General features: G+C 48.9%; 1 protein-coding gene across 2 annotated transcripts in view; it reads right to left on the bottom strand.

Annotated features, from left to right (window-relative positions):
* Positions 1-14,613, bottom strand: part of ZNF395 (zinc finger protein 395) — a 52,129-nt gene extending 37,516 nt beyond the window's left edge. Inside the window, exon 1 of one of the 2 annotated variants that reach the window (XM_077489253.1) lies at positions 14,408-14,613. The gene's annotated coding sequence lies outside the window, so the exon portion shown is untranslated. The remainder of the gene's footprint in view (positions 1-14,407) is intronic. The other variant, XM_077489254.1, reaches the window with a different exon arrangement.
* Between the last annotated feature and the right edge of the window lie 266 nt (positions 14,614-14,879).

Here is a 14,879-nt window from a genome sequence, read left to right as displayed (position 1 = left end):
TGAGTTTGCTGCACTGAAAGTAAAGGGGCCGAATAATTTTGCACGCACCACTTTTCAGTTTTTTATTTGCTAAAAAAGTTTAAAATATCCAATAGATTTCGCTCCACTTCACAATTGTGTCCCACTTGTTGGTGATTCTTCACAAAAAAATTAAAATTTTATATCTTTATGTTTGAAGCCTGAAATGCGGCAAAAGCTTGAAAAGTTCAAGGGGGCCGAATACTTTCGCAAGGCACTGTATCTCAATGTTTATAAATAATGTTACTTTGTAGCTCTCTAGCTCCTGTCTGGTCAAAGTAACATTGTTTATAAACAATGATCAGACAGGAGCTAGAGAGATGCAAAGTAACATTGTTTATAAACATTGAAATGAAGAGATACATCGATCAGGCAGGAGATACAGAATAATGTTTATGAACATTGATTAGATAGGAGAAAGATACAATGTTATTTTGTATCTATCTAGCTCCAGTCTGGTCAATGTTTATAAACAATGATCAGACTGGAGTTAGAGAGATACAAAGTAACATTGTTTATAAACATTGAGATGGAGAGATACATCAGGCAACAGATACAGAATAATATTGTTTGTGAACATTGATCAATTAGAAGACAGACACAGAGTAACATTGTATCTCTCTCTCTCTCTCTCTCTCTCTCTCTCTCTCTCTCTCGAGAGAGAGAGAGAGAGAGAGAGAGAGAGAGAGAGAGAGAGAGAGAGAGAGAGAGAGAGAGAGAGAGAGAGAGAGAGAGAGAGAGAGAGAGAGAGAGAGAGAGAGAGAGAGAGAGAGAGAGAGAGAGAGAGAGAGAGAGAGAGAGAGAGAGAGACGTTTATCAGACAGGATAGAGAGAGATACAAAGTAACATTGTATCCCTCTCATGAGAGAGAGAGAGAGAGAGAGAGAGAGACGTTTATCAGACAGGATAGAGAGAGATACAAAGTAACATTGTTTATAAACATTGATCAGACGGGAGATGGAGAGGACCTGGGAGAAGGTAGGTCACGTACATGTGACTCTGCCCGTACCTATAAATATACTGGGGCAGGTGGTAAAAACTTTTTTTTGCTTTGTCTGTTTAAACCTTTATGCGGCCGGTTCATTTCTGTGCGCCGCGTTTTACGACGCACCTCTACGGAACATGCATTTTGATGAAACCGTGTTAAAGATGCGGCATGTATTAATGTGGATCCGTTTTATTGTTCATGACAATTTTTTTTTTGCAGAAAACCAAAAGAATTTTTTTTTTATAAAAAATCATGTCTCACTACGGAATGCCCCTCCCCCATACAGCGACAACACACTGAGTTTGCCTTGAAGCTGTAGAGCTCTGGGAGTCCTTCCCTTCCCTTCCCTCAGCTGTCACACGCCTGTCCTAGTAGCCTATTGCACTTTCTAACAAATTCCTGACATGTCAGCAAAGCCGGGCGGAGGAAAGGAGGAGGAGGGGGGGGGGGGGTACAGCTCAGACGTGCCCTGGAGGTGACAGTCAGCGTGTTGTCATATCAGCCGCATGCAATCCTGCTAATCATAAACCAGACTGTGCAGAAAACAGGATCCCTATTCCCACACTGGTTTGCAATAAGCGCCGTTTGCTTAACACCCCCCCCCCCCCACCGCAGTTCTTGGGGCGGCCTGGGGGAAAAAAAACGTATGTCTGTTCGGCCCATCCGCCATGTGTGCCGTCACGGATAAAGCCGAAACTGGACGATGGGTATGTCTTCCAGTTTGAGGAATGATGTGCCTCACTGTGGGTGGCCCAAGTTATATATAAAACATAAAAAAAATTTTTTTTAAATATTATATATTTATTATAATTATATATATATATATATATATATATATATATATATATATATATATATATACACACACACACACACACACACAAAAGTGAGTACACCCCTCACATTTTTGTAAATATTTTCTTCTATCTTTTCATGTGACAACACTGAAGAAATGACACTTTGCTACAATGTAAAGTAGTGAGTGTACAGCTTGTATAACAGTGTAAATTTGCTGTCCTCTCAAAATAACAACACACAGCCATTAATGTCTAAACCATTTAAAACAAAAGTGAGTACACCCCTAAGTGAAAATGTCCAAATTGGGCCCAAAGTGTCAATATTTTGTGTGGCCACCATTATTTTCCAGCACTGCCTCAACCCTCTAGGGCAGTGATGGCAAACCTTGGCACCCCAGATGTTTTCAAACTACATTTCCCATGATGCTCAACTACACTGCAGAGTGGATGAGCATCATGGGAAATGTAGTTCCAAAACATCTGGGGTGCCAAGGTTCGCCATCACTGCTCTAGGGCATGGAGTTCACCAGAACTTCACAGGTTACCCCTCCCCCATGATGACATCACAGAGCTGGTGGATGTTAGAGATCTTGCGCTCCTCCACCTTCCCGTTTGAGGATGTCCCACAGATGCTCAATAGGGTTTAGGTCTGGAGACATGCTTGGCCAGTCCATCACCTTTACCCTCAGCTTCTTTAGCAAGGCAGTGGTTGTCTTGGAGGTGTGTTTGGGGTCGTTATGTTGGAATACTGCCCTGCGGCCCAGTCTCCGAAGTTCATGCTCTGCTTCAGTATGTCACAGTACATGTTGGCATTCATGGTTCCCCCAATGAACTGTAGCTCCCCAGTGCCGGCAGCACTCATGCAGCCCCAGACCATGACACTCCCACCACCATGCTTGATTGTAGGCAAGAGACACACTTGTCTTTGTACTCCTCACCTGGTTGCCGCCACACACGCTTCACACCATCTGAACCAAATAAGTTTATCTTGGTCTCATCAGACCACAGGACATGGTTCCAGTAATCCATGTCCTTAGTCTTGTCTTCAGCAAACGGTTTGCAGGCTCTCTTGTGCATCACCTTTAGAAGAGGCTTCCTTCTGGGATGACAGCCATGCAGACCAATTTAATGCAGTGTGTGATGTATGGTCTGAGCACTGACAGGCTGACCCCACCCCCCCCCCCCACCAATCTCTGCAGCAATGCTGGCAGCACTCATATGTCTATTTCCCAAAGACAACCTCTGGATATGACGCTTCTCCCCCTCTCCCGCTCTCTCCAAAAGGGAGAAATAGAAAGCGGGTTTAAAAAAGGTGCAAAATTACACATTTTTATTTTAATAAACATTTAAAATTCATTTGTATTAAAGCCAACAAGAAAGAATTCATACGGTCATTGTACAAAAGTTTGTTGACTGTATAAAAGAAATGAAAGTCGCAGAAAAAAAAATTAACACAAAAAAAAAAAAAAAAAAAAACGCATTTCCAAATCTGCCTAAAAAAAGAAATTTGCTCTTTTTTTTTTATTCCAAATCCATAGATAAAGATGAAATAGCAAGAAATAAATCACTAAACTCTTTGGAAAATTATGCGATTTAATGAAACCGCGTTAAAGATGAAGTATGCATTATTGTTGATTCACTTTATTCGTATTACTTATTCAAATCGTTTTTTGTACACCTGCAGATAAAGATGAAATATGGAACAAAAAAAATAATAATAAATAATAGTCACTTTATTTTTTGCACATTTCTAAATTGTAGATTTAAATAATAATTAAATAATGAAAAGTAACACTGGCAGCAGGATCACCGGGTGAAATTGAATGGGGTGGTGTGTGTGGGGGTAGGTGGAAAATCCTCAAAAAAGAAACTAATGCAGCCACATCTAAAAGGCAGCTAAATATTACATTTCTGGGTCCAGATACACTTTAAAAATAAATAATAATAATAATAAAAAAAAAAAAATTACCACCGAGTAAGATTCTGCCAGAAATCTAGTTAGCTTACAAGTTCCTGTGCATTATTCTCAGCCATCGCTGTAGACTACAGAACACCTCCCATCTACGTTACGGAGATATGGGTTTAGAAACAAATTTAAAGCACAACGTTTACAAACAAAAATTCAAGAAAATAAATACAAAAAGCATAAAAAAGCCCCATTGAATACGGTTTACACCGCGTGATGTTTTTCAAGGGCATGGAATGGAGAGCGGCGAGCAGATGGCGCCAGGATTTACTAACAAGAGTTTAGATACGCCCCGACTTTATCGGGAGTCGGTACAACTGTGTAAGACTCAAGGGAAGGCTGGAGGTCAGATCTCTCTCTCCCTCTCTCCCTCTCTCCCTCTCTCCCTCTCTCCCTCTCTCCCTCTCTCCCTCTCTCCCTCTCTCCCTCTCTCCCTCTCTCCCTCTCTCCCTCTCTCGTTTTTTTTTTTTTTTTTTAATCGGCATCGGCCCGATTGTTCTGTTAAAAGGCCGATGATTGCGACTTGCAAATGACTTCAGTAATAGAAGTCAGTGCAAGTTGCCTGGAGACTTGAGTGAAGCGACTTGTCTCCTGGGCAGGCTGCCAAGAAAAGAACAGAAAGATACAATGTTTACACTTGAATGAATTCAACTTAGTGCCCGTTCACACTACCGCGACTTGTCAGGCGACTTAGTCGCCTGACAAGTCGCGCTCCGTTCTGTACTATGGAACCGTTCTAATAGGAGCGACTCAAGTCGCTCCGACTTAGAAAAAGGTTCCTGTACTATTTTTGGGGCGACTTCAGGCGACTTCCATTGACTTCTATACAGTCGTCGTTTTGCAAGTCGCTGCTGAAGTCGTGTGCAGGTCGCGTCTGAGTTGCGCTGCAAGTCGTGTCGCCCCTGTGTGAACGGGCACTCAGTGTGTAGAAGTTCTCAGTTTAACCATTTAAAGACTAAATCTTTTTTGACACTTGATGCTTACAAATAAAAATCCTGTATTTTCTGCTAGAAATTCACTTAGAACCCCCAAAACTTATTTTTTTAGCAGAGATCCTAGGGAATAAAATAGCGGTTGTTGCAATATTTTATGTCACACTGTATTTGCGCAGCGGTCTTTCAAACTCAATTTTTTGGGGGAAAAAAATACAGAGATAAAAAAAAAAAAAAAAACAGTAAAGTTAGCCCATTTTTTTTCATCCAAAAGTTTTGATTACCCGTTTTTGTGTAATATAAATTATACATACACGTGAACTGTTTGGATGTTTGTTTTGTTTAATAAATGTAAGAAATTTTCTGTATCACTAAGACCCCTTTCACACCACACCGCCGATAGCGTGGGCGGTAAAACACCGCTATTTTTAGCGGCGTTTTACCGCCGGATTTGCGGCGCAGTTCGGGCGCTAGCGGGGCGCTTTTACCCCCCCGCGCCATCGCCCGCGAAAGGGTTAAACCCACCGGCAATACGCCGCAATAGCGGCGTTTTTCCGGCAGTATTACAGCGCTGCCCCATTGATTTCAATAGGGAGGAGCGGTAAACGCACCGCTCCTTCACCGCTCCAAAGAAGCTGCTGGCAGGACTTTTTTCTGACGTCCTGCCAGCGCATCGCTGTGTAGTGTGAAAGCCCTCGGGCTTTCACACTACACACAATGGTGCAGCTTCTTTAGGGCGTTTTGCAAGCGCTATTTCGAACGCTATAGCGCCTGCAAAACGCCCTGGTGTGAAAGGGGTCTTAAGGCTGCTTTCACTGGAGCAAGTAGGCGTTGACGGTAAAACGCTGCCAGTTTTAGCGGCGCTTTACCGTCATTTTAGCGGGGCACTTATAATTCAGCTAGCGGCCCAGGAAGGGTTTAAATGTGCCCGTGAAGCGCCACTGCCAAATCGCATTGCAGGTGCTTCGGCAGCAGTGCCCATTCATTTCAATGGGCAGGAGTGGTGGAGGAGCGGTATACACCACTCGAAAGATGCTGCTTGCAGGACTTTTTTTTTTTTTTTAACGTCCTGCCAGCGCATCTCCTCAGTGTGAAAGCACTCGGGGCTTCCACACAGACTGCAGGGGAGCCGTTTTTCAGGCACTTTTTTTAAAGCGCCTGAAAAACGCCCCAGTGGGGAAAGGTGTCAAACTGTTAGATATTATGAGATGAAGGGAAAAAATAAACAATCGGCTTAACATATCGGCCCCAAAAAAATCGGCATCATATATCGGCCGTGGCGATTTCTAAATATCGGTATCGGCCAGAGAAAAACCCATATCGGTCGACATACTAAAATATATATATATATATATATATATACAGTGGTGTGAAAAAGTGTTTGCCCCCTTCCTCATTTCCTGTTCCTTTGCATGTTTGTCACACTTAAGTGTTTCGGAACATCAAACCAATTTAAACAATAGTCAAGGACAACACAAGTAAACACAAAAATGTAATTTGTAAATGAAGGTGTTTATTATTAAAGGTGAAAAAAAATCCAAACCATCATGGCCCTGTGTGAAAAAGTGATTGCCCCCTTGTTAAAACATACTATAACTGTGGTTGTCCACACCTGAGTTCAATTTCTCCTAGCCACACCCAGGCCTGATTATTGCCACACCTGTTCACAATCAAGGCATCACTTAAATAGGAGCTGCTTGACACAGTAAGGTCCACCAGAAGATCCTTAAAAGCTACACATCATGCCGAGACCCAAAGAAATTCAGGAACAATTGAGAAAGAAAGTAATTGAGATCTATCAGTCTGGAAAGGGTTATAAAGCCATTTCCAAAGCTTTGGGAATCCAGCGAACCACAGTGAGAGCCATTATCCACAAATGGCGAAGACATGGAACAGTGGTGAACCTTCCCAGGAGTGGCCGGCCGCCCAAAATTACCCCAAGAGCGCAGCGACGACTCATCCAAGAGGTCACAAAAGACCCCACAACAACGTCCAAGGAACTGCAGGCCTCACTTGCCTCAGTTAAGGTCAGCGTTCATGCCTCCACCATCAGGAAAAGACTGGGCAAAAATGGCCTGCATGGCAGAGTTCCAAGGAGAAAACCACTGCTGAGCAAAAAGAACATCAAAGCTCCTCTCAATTTCTCCACAACACATCTTGATGATCCCCAAGACTTTTGGGACAACATTCTGTGGACCGATGAGACAAAAGTGGAACTCTTTGGAAGGTGTGTGTCCAAGTATGTCTGGCGTAGAAGGAACACTGCATTTCATAAAAAGAACATTATACCAACAGTAAAATATGGTGGTGGTAGTGTGATGGTCTGGGGCTGTTTTGCTGCTTCAGGACCTGGAAGACTTGCCGTGATAAAAGGAACTATGAATTCTGCTGTCTACCAAGAGATCCTGAAGGAGAATGTCCGACCATCTGTTCGTGTACTCAAGCTGAAACGAACTTGGGTTCTGCAGCAGGACAATGATCCTAAACACACCAGCAAGTCCACCACCGAATGGCTGAAGAAAAACAAAAGGAAGACTTTGGAGTGGCCTAGCCAAAGTCCTGACCTGAATCCTATTGAGATGTTGTGGTATGACCTTATAAAAGGCCCGTTCATGCTCGAAAACCCTCTAATGTAACTGAATTAGGACAATTCTGCAAAGATGAGTGGGCCAAAATTCCTCCAGGACGCTGTAAAAGCCTCATTGCACGTTATCGCAAACGCTTGGTTGCAGTTGTTGCTGCTAAGGGTGGCCCAACCAGTTATTAGGTTTAGGGGGGCAATCACTTTTTCACACAGGGCCATGATGTTTTGGATTTTTTTTCACCTTTAATAATAAACACCTTCATTTACAAATTGCATTTTGTGTTTACTTGTGTTGTCCTTGACTATTGTTTAAATTGGTTTGATGTTCCGAAACACTTAAGTGTGACAAACATGCAAAGGAACAGGAAATGAGGAAACACTTTTTCACACCACTGTGTATATATATATATATATATATGACTGCGAGCGCCGCAGCCAAACGGTGTGTTCTCAATCCGTAGTGCAGATTGAAACCGGCGACATTCTTGACATGTCTAACATATAAGAACGCAGGTGGGTGTGGTGAGGATTTGCTCCAAGGCAAGACAGGCTGCTGGGTCAGCAGATAAAGGGGAAATCGCTTGGGATTTCACCGGATCAGAAGTTTGAAGGCTTTTGCAAAAAAAATGTATTAAAAAAAAAAAAACAGACGCCATAAACTTCCAATTTGAACAGAGGACCTTCCTGTTTGATAACCGCTACAAAGTCACAACTCACCAAACGTTTATAGGCTCCACCCAACATCCTAGAGGACGATTGTACGGTTGGTTATTCAACATCTCCTTCTGGCTTGAAATTTTCCTCTATGAGCTTCTACCTCCGTCACACCCCCCCCAGGCCTTTTACTGCTTTAGAAGTTACAGCCTCAGACCAGGCCCATCGTCCGCCTCAGGCTAGGCATGGTCACGGGGGTCCCATCATCCACTTAGGCAGAGTCACAAAGGACCACATCTTTCTAGAGCACGCCACATGCCGGAAACTAAATGCTATACAAACTTTAGTAAGATGCCAAATCCAATTATATCTGTAGACCAGTGATGGTGAACCTTGGCACCCCAGATGATTTGGAGCTACATTTCCCATGATACTCAACTACACTACAGAGTGCATGAGCATCATGGGAAATGTAGTTCCAAAACATCTGGGGTGCCAAAGTTCACCATCACTGCTATAGGATGTCGGTTCTAAAATGGTTACAATGTTACCTTGCACATCTCCCCCCATCACCGCAGTCTCTGACCATCTCCCCCCATCACCGCAGTCTCTGACCATCTCCCCCCATCACCGCAGTCTCTGACCATCTCCCCCCATCACCGCAGTCTCTGACCATCTCCCCCCATCACCGCAGTCTCTGACCATCTCCCCCCATCACCGCAGTCTCTGACCATCTCCCCCCATCACCGCAGTCTCTGACCATCTCCCCCCATCACCGCAGTCTCTGACCATCTCCCCCCATCACCGCAGTCTCTGACCATCTCCCCCCATCACCGCGTCTGCAGTCTCTGACCATCTCCCCCATCACCGCGTCTGCAGTCTCTGACCACTCACTCCTACATTAGATGTGGCCCCATAGTGACATCAGGGGCCACACTCTGGGTTAAAATTCCCTAGGACCCAGCCTTTGTCAGATCTGGCTCATCCAGACATAACAAGCAGTCAGGAGATCTCCCGACACACACATCCTCAATCATACAATATTGATGACGGTTGTTACACATACAATGTAGCAGGTGGTCACATGATCAGCATTACAATCTGGGGAAAGAACGCCCGTCACTCCGCTTTGAATACAACTCACGAGAAACGCGTACGGTCAGCCAGATATGTCATGAAATATTACCCATTAAGCAAAACGCAGCAAGGAGCCCCAATGCTGCGGAGAGTTCAGCTTCCCCTCATTAACAGGATTGGCATCACATTCCCATGGACCGTTGTGCATTGCAATAACGCATTTCGCTGCATTTTAAATTTTGTGATAAAACCAACAGACGAGGGACAGCTGCCGCCACCTGGGACTGGGGAAGACTAGGGACAGTTTCTCCACCACCTGGAACAAGGGGGAGACAAGGGACAGCTGCTGCCACCTAGAACGGGGGGGGGATGGAGGGAATAAGGGACAGCTGCTGCCCTCTGGGACTGGGGGGGGGGGGGCAGACGAGGGAACGAGGGACAGCTGCTGCCACTTGGGACTGGGGGGGGGGGGGGGGGGGCGGCAGCTGGCACCCGGGACGAGGAAGACAGCTCCTGCTACCTGGGACTAAGGGGGGGTGGGAACGAGGGACAGCTGCCACCACCTGGAATAGGGGGAGACAAGGGACAGCTGCTGCCACCTAGGACTGGCGGGGGGGGGGGGGGGGGGGGGTGAGGAACAGCTGCTGCCATCTTGGACTAAGGGGCTAGGATGATGAGGGGCAGCTGCTGCCACCTAGAATGGGGGGGGGGAATGGGGGACAGCTGCTGCCATCTGGGATGGGGGGGACAAGGGACAGCTGCTGCCACCTAGGACTGGGGGGGAATGAGGGGCAGCTGCTGCCATCTGGGACTAAGAGGGGGTGGGGGAAGAGGGACAGATGCCACCACCTGGGACCGGGGGGGGGGGGGCAGATAGGGGAAACGAGGGACAGCTGCTGCCACTTGGGACTGGGGGGGGGGGCAGCTGGCACCCGGGACGAGGAAGACAGCTCCCGCCACCTGGGACTAAGGGGGGTGGGAACGAGGGACAGCTGCTGCCACCTGGAATAGGGGGAGACAAGGGACAGCTGCTGCCACCTGGGACTGGGGAAGACTAGGGACAGTTTCTCCACCACCTGGAACAAGGGGGAGACAAGGGACAGCTGCTGCTGCCACCTAGAACTGGGGGGACGGAGGGAATAAGGGACAGCTGCTGCCCTCTGGGACCGGGGGGGGGCAGATGGGGGAAACTAGGGACAGCTGCTGCCACTTGGGACGGGGGGGTGGCAGCTGGCACCCGGGACAAGGAAGACAGCTCCCGCCACCTGGGACTAAGGGGGGTGGGAACGAGGGACAGCTGCCACCACCTGGAATAGGGGGAGACAAGGGACAGCTGCTGCCACCTAGGACTGGCGGGGGGGGGGGGGGGGTGAGGGACAGCTGCTGCCATCTGGGACTAAGGGGGTAGGATGATCAGGGGCAGCTGCTGCCACCTAGAACGGGGGGGGGGGGGAATGAGGGACAGCTGCTGCCATCTGGGATGGGGGGGGGGGGACAAGGGACAGCTGCTGCCACCTAGGACGGGGGGGGATGAGGGGCAGCTGCTGCCATCTGGGACTAAGAGGGGGTGGGGAAGAGGGACAGATTCCACCACCTGGGACCGGGGGGGGGGGGGGGACAGATGGGGGAAACGAGGGACAGCTGCTGCCACTTGGGACTGGGGGGGGCGGCAGCTGGCACTTGGGACGAGGTAGACAGCTCCTGCCACCTGGGACTAAGGGGGGGTGGGAACGAGGGACAGCTGCTGCCACCTAGGACTGGGGGGGGGGGGGGTGTGAGGAACAGCTGCTGCCATCTGGGACTAAGGGGGGTGGGAACGAGGGACACCTGCCACCACCTGGAATAGGGGGAGACAAGGGACAGCTGCTGCCACCTAGGACTGGCGGATGGGGGGGTGAGGAACATCTGTGACTAAGGGGGGGTAGGATGATGAGGGGCAGCTGCTGCCACCTAGAACGGGGGGGGGGGGGGGGGGACAAGGGACAGCTGCTGCCACCTAGGACTGGGGGGGGGGGGGGGGGATGAGGGGCAGCTGCTGCCATCTGGGACTAAGAGGGGGTGGGGAAGAGGGACAGATGGGGGAAACGAGGGACAGCTGCTGCCACTTGGGACTGAGGGACAGCTGCCACGGACAGCCACTACTTCTTTTGAAATGCACCAGCCTTGGGCTACAAAAACGCTCTTTTCCTCCATGGGACTGAGAGGTGGCATCTTGTAAGGGGTGGAGGTGTTCTGTAGTTCACAGCTAGGAATGCTGAGAACATCGTTCTATGGTCGCAGGAAGTGACAAGGACAGGACATTTCTGGCAGGGCCAACTGGTTGGCTTCTGTACTAACTGAAAAGGTTCTTCACCTGAAAAAAAAGAAAACAAATGCAGCATCTAAGGACTGGAGAGCATTCAATATATTGGATTTCTATTCTTGGATTTAGATACACTGTAAGCCTGTGTTTACAGAGGAACTAGAGAATTCATGAACATAAAACATCCCACGGAGGACAGATCACAAGGTGTGAGGACCTCTTCCGACCGTCTTCACACGACAGTCTGAGGAACGGAGCGCCGCGCCAAGATTTACTAACAAGTCACACATGATCTGGAACAGGACTGCAACACAGACACTACAACATGCAGGAAGAGCAAAACAAAAACATGGCCAGACAAACCCGATTTTCAAGTAGAAAGCTCACAGAACGCAAAGAGGCACCACCAATCAGAAGATGGATGTGGCAGCCACAGAAGAGAGTTTGATCCAACCCTGACCTATAGGGGGTGATCTCCCCAAGTTGAAATCTACCTTAGCATTCATCCTAGTGTGTGGGGATGTGTGTTGGCGTATGTGTGTGGGTGCAGGAAGCGTGTGTGCTGGGGGTTGTGGTGGTGTGTGTTGGGGTATGTGTGCTGGGTGTGGGGGTGTTGTGGTGTGAGTGTGTTGGGTGGGGGGGGGGGGTTGTGTTTGTGGTGGTGGTGTGTGTGCGTGGCTGGCTGTGGGTGTGTGTGTGGGGGGGGGGGGTGTGTGGGGTGTGTGTAGATCGTATACTGTATATACAGTAAGTACCTGCTATACACACACACACACACACAATATATACACGCAATGTATCCTCCATGTACATCCTATAATTGTATAGGCCATCCATATAGAAACCCCGTACTACAATACTACCTTATATTATATAGGCCTATACTACAAATATACACACAGACCCTACATTATATACACCCTACACTAAATATGTAGACACACACACACACCATATGTTACACACACCATCTATACCAATATATACATGTATGTACCCCCTGTACATACACCCTCTATAACCCTTCTAGGAGTGTACACCCCCTGTACTGTATACACACATAGATACCCTATATTGATGAGATCTCTCCTCCACATCTCATTATACATATTGTTTATACAGTTCCTACACACATCTCCCATACACACTGCAGACACACCCCCTACACTGTATACACACAGTACAGGATGCATAACCAATCAGCAGTGGAGTTCCGGGCTCAGCAGCGCCCTCCGGGGGACGATCACACACACTTCCTCTCAGGTTGATCACAATTTCCCCCCCGTATGCCAACTGTTGTCCCACCACACCAGATCTGTGCTGTACACAATCAGATTGTCAGCTCCTTTGCAGCAATGTGATTGATTCTCCTGAACCTTCGGGATCTCTCATATCCGATATCTGAATATATCTCAGACACAATCTGACCGTTTGACAATTTGAAAAAAAAAAAAAAAAAGAGAAGGTTAAATAAATCCCCTTAAAGACACACACACACACCAGATTGTACAATCCTCATTACATTCACCCACCACTCTACACAGCCAGGTCCTGATTGGCTACAGACAGAGCGGACGGCTTACACGCTCCATACACCATACAATAAAATACAGAAGAAGATTTGTATCGCCCTTATTAGAATCTCACACTGGGTCACGGTTGGTGGATCTAGAGAGGATTGCACCATGTGTGTTCAGCCTCAGACCTTATCAACCACCATATGGGGGCCGATTGAAACATACAATCTGCATCCAACCCCAGTCCCACATGGTCATTGGCAGATCTAATGTGGATTGTACGTGTATGGGGGAGTCTAAAGCTTGCCGTTCATCTACAATATCTGTACAACCTCCATAAGCACACAACACACACAGTACAATCTGATTGTACAAATCACCTTCACACCCAACAGGCACCACGTAGAACAAGAGCCAACCGATACATGGCTACAGAGCTTACAATCTGATTGCACAATCTCTACCCCCAAGCCATTCTATGTTTAGTGGGACCTTCATAGTACACAGTTATGGGCAGATTGTATCGTGTGTGTGTGTGTGTGTGTGCTCGCTATGAAGTGATGGAATACAGCAGAGGTCGGAACGGGAAAAGGCTGCAGGCTGGTTGGCTCCAGGGAATTGATCTCGGGTTGGTTGGCTCGACTTTACCTGCGATCAACCCCCCCCAGAGCCAACAGACCTGTGATCGATCCCCGCCGCCCCAACTGGTCTGCAATGGACTTTAAAGTTGAGGACCGGTTGGCTTGGGGGGATTAATCGCAGGCTGGTGTTCTTGGGGGGGGGGGGAATCAATCGATCGCAGGATGGTTGGCTCCAGGGAATTGATCTCAGGACAGTTGGCTTGGGATGGAGGGGCGATGAGCGATCTCAGGCCAGTTGGATCACTGTGGAGGGGCTGGGGGGGGGGTCAATAATCGATTGCAAGCTGTTTGGCTTCAGGAATTGATCTCAGGCCGGTTGGATCAGAATAATCAATCATAGGCCAGTTGGCTAAGGAGGGGGGGGGGGGGGGTGGTGGTGGTGATGATTGATCGCAGGTCGGATGGCTCAATCGATCATAGGTCGGTTCGCTGGGGGGGGGGGAATTCAATCACAGGCCAGTTGGGGTAAGTTGATCGGAAATGAGCAGTCTAATCAGCTCTCCATGGCTCAGGTCGGTCCGTCCCCCCTGCTCTGTGTACATTTAAAGGGAGCCTCCAGGTGTGACGTCAGAGCCGCCAATCCATGTCAGCCAATAGGGAGCGGAGGAGGGCGTGTCCCGGGGCTCGGCGGCGGGCGTGTCCCCAGCGGCTCAGAATGTGGGCGCGGCTGTGATGGTCGGAGGGGGGTGTGTGCCGCGGTGGGCGGGGCCTGGGGTGAACATGCCTGTGTCATGGAGTGTGGGGGAGCCCACGCCCCCCTCGGCGGATAAACAAGGGGGCCCCTCCCCCCCTTATCATATGTGTACATGTGTCACATGGCGGCGGCGCGCCCCCTCCCCCATACACCGATCACCGTGCGCCCCGCCCCCCTCCCAGCGGAGCGGTGCACGCTCCCCGGTGTAGAGACGGGCGGGATGCACGCTCCTCTTACCTGCAGCCTGCGCACACACGTCCGATCTGTGTCCGGTGTCGCTCCTCTCTCTCCCCGGGGATGGAGGTGTGCGTCTGCGGGATCCTCAGCCTTACATGTCCGGAGCGCCCCCTCCCGCTACTGACTCTCCTCTCCGCCTCTCCTCCTCCCGCCGGCCGGGATACAGCCGATACAGCTCTTACTTGTAAACAAGCTGCCCACATGCTCTGCCCTCCGCCGCTGATTGGTGGCCGGGGACCCGCGGAGGACACGCCCCTCCTCCCCGCATTAGGACACGCCCACCCCCCCACCGCTCATACACATCAGCGGGCTGAGGGGGGACACGCCCCCCGCCTCGTCCATAGACAGCGAGGCTGAGGGGGACACGCCCCCCTCCTCGTACATAGACAGCGCGCTGAAAGTGACACGCCCCCCTTCCCTGTACACATCATTCAGCGGGCTATAGAGACACGCCCCTTTCCCCTATACATAT

Source organism: Lithobates pipiens, unplaced genomic scaffold (genome assembly GCF_037356315.1).
Source record: "Lithobates pipiens isolate NorthernLeopardFrog02 unplaced genomic scaffold, aLitPip1_a1.2 Scaffold_18, whole genome shotgun sequence".
NCBI lineage: Eukaryota > Metazoa > Chordata > Amphibia > Anura > Ranidae > Lithobates > Lithobates pipiens.
The sequence above is the reverse complement of the archived record's forward strand: the minus strand, read 5'-3'. Positions and strand labels throughout refer to the sequence as shown.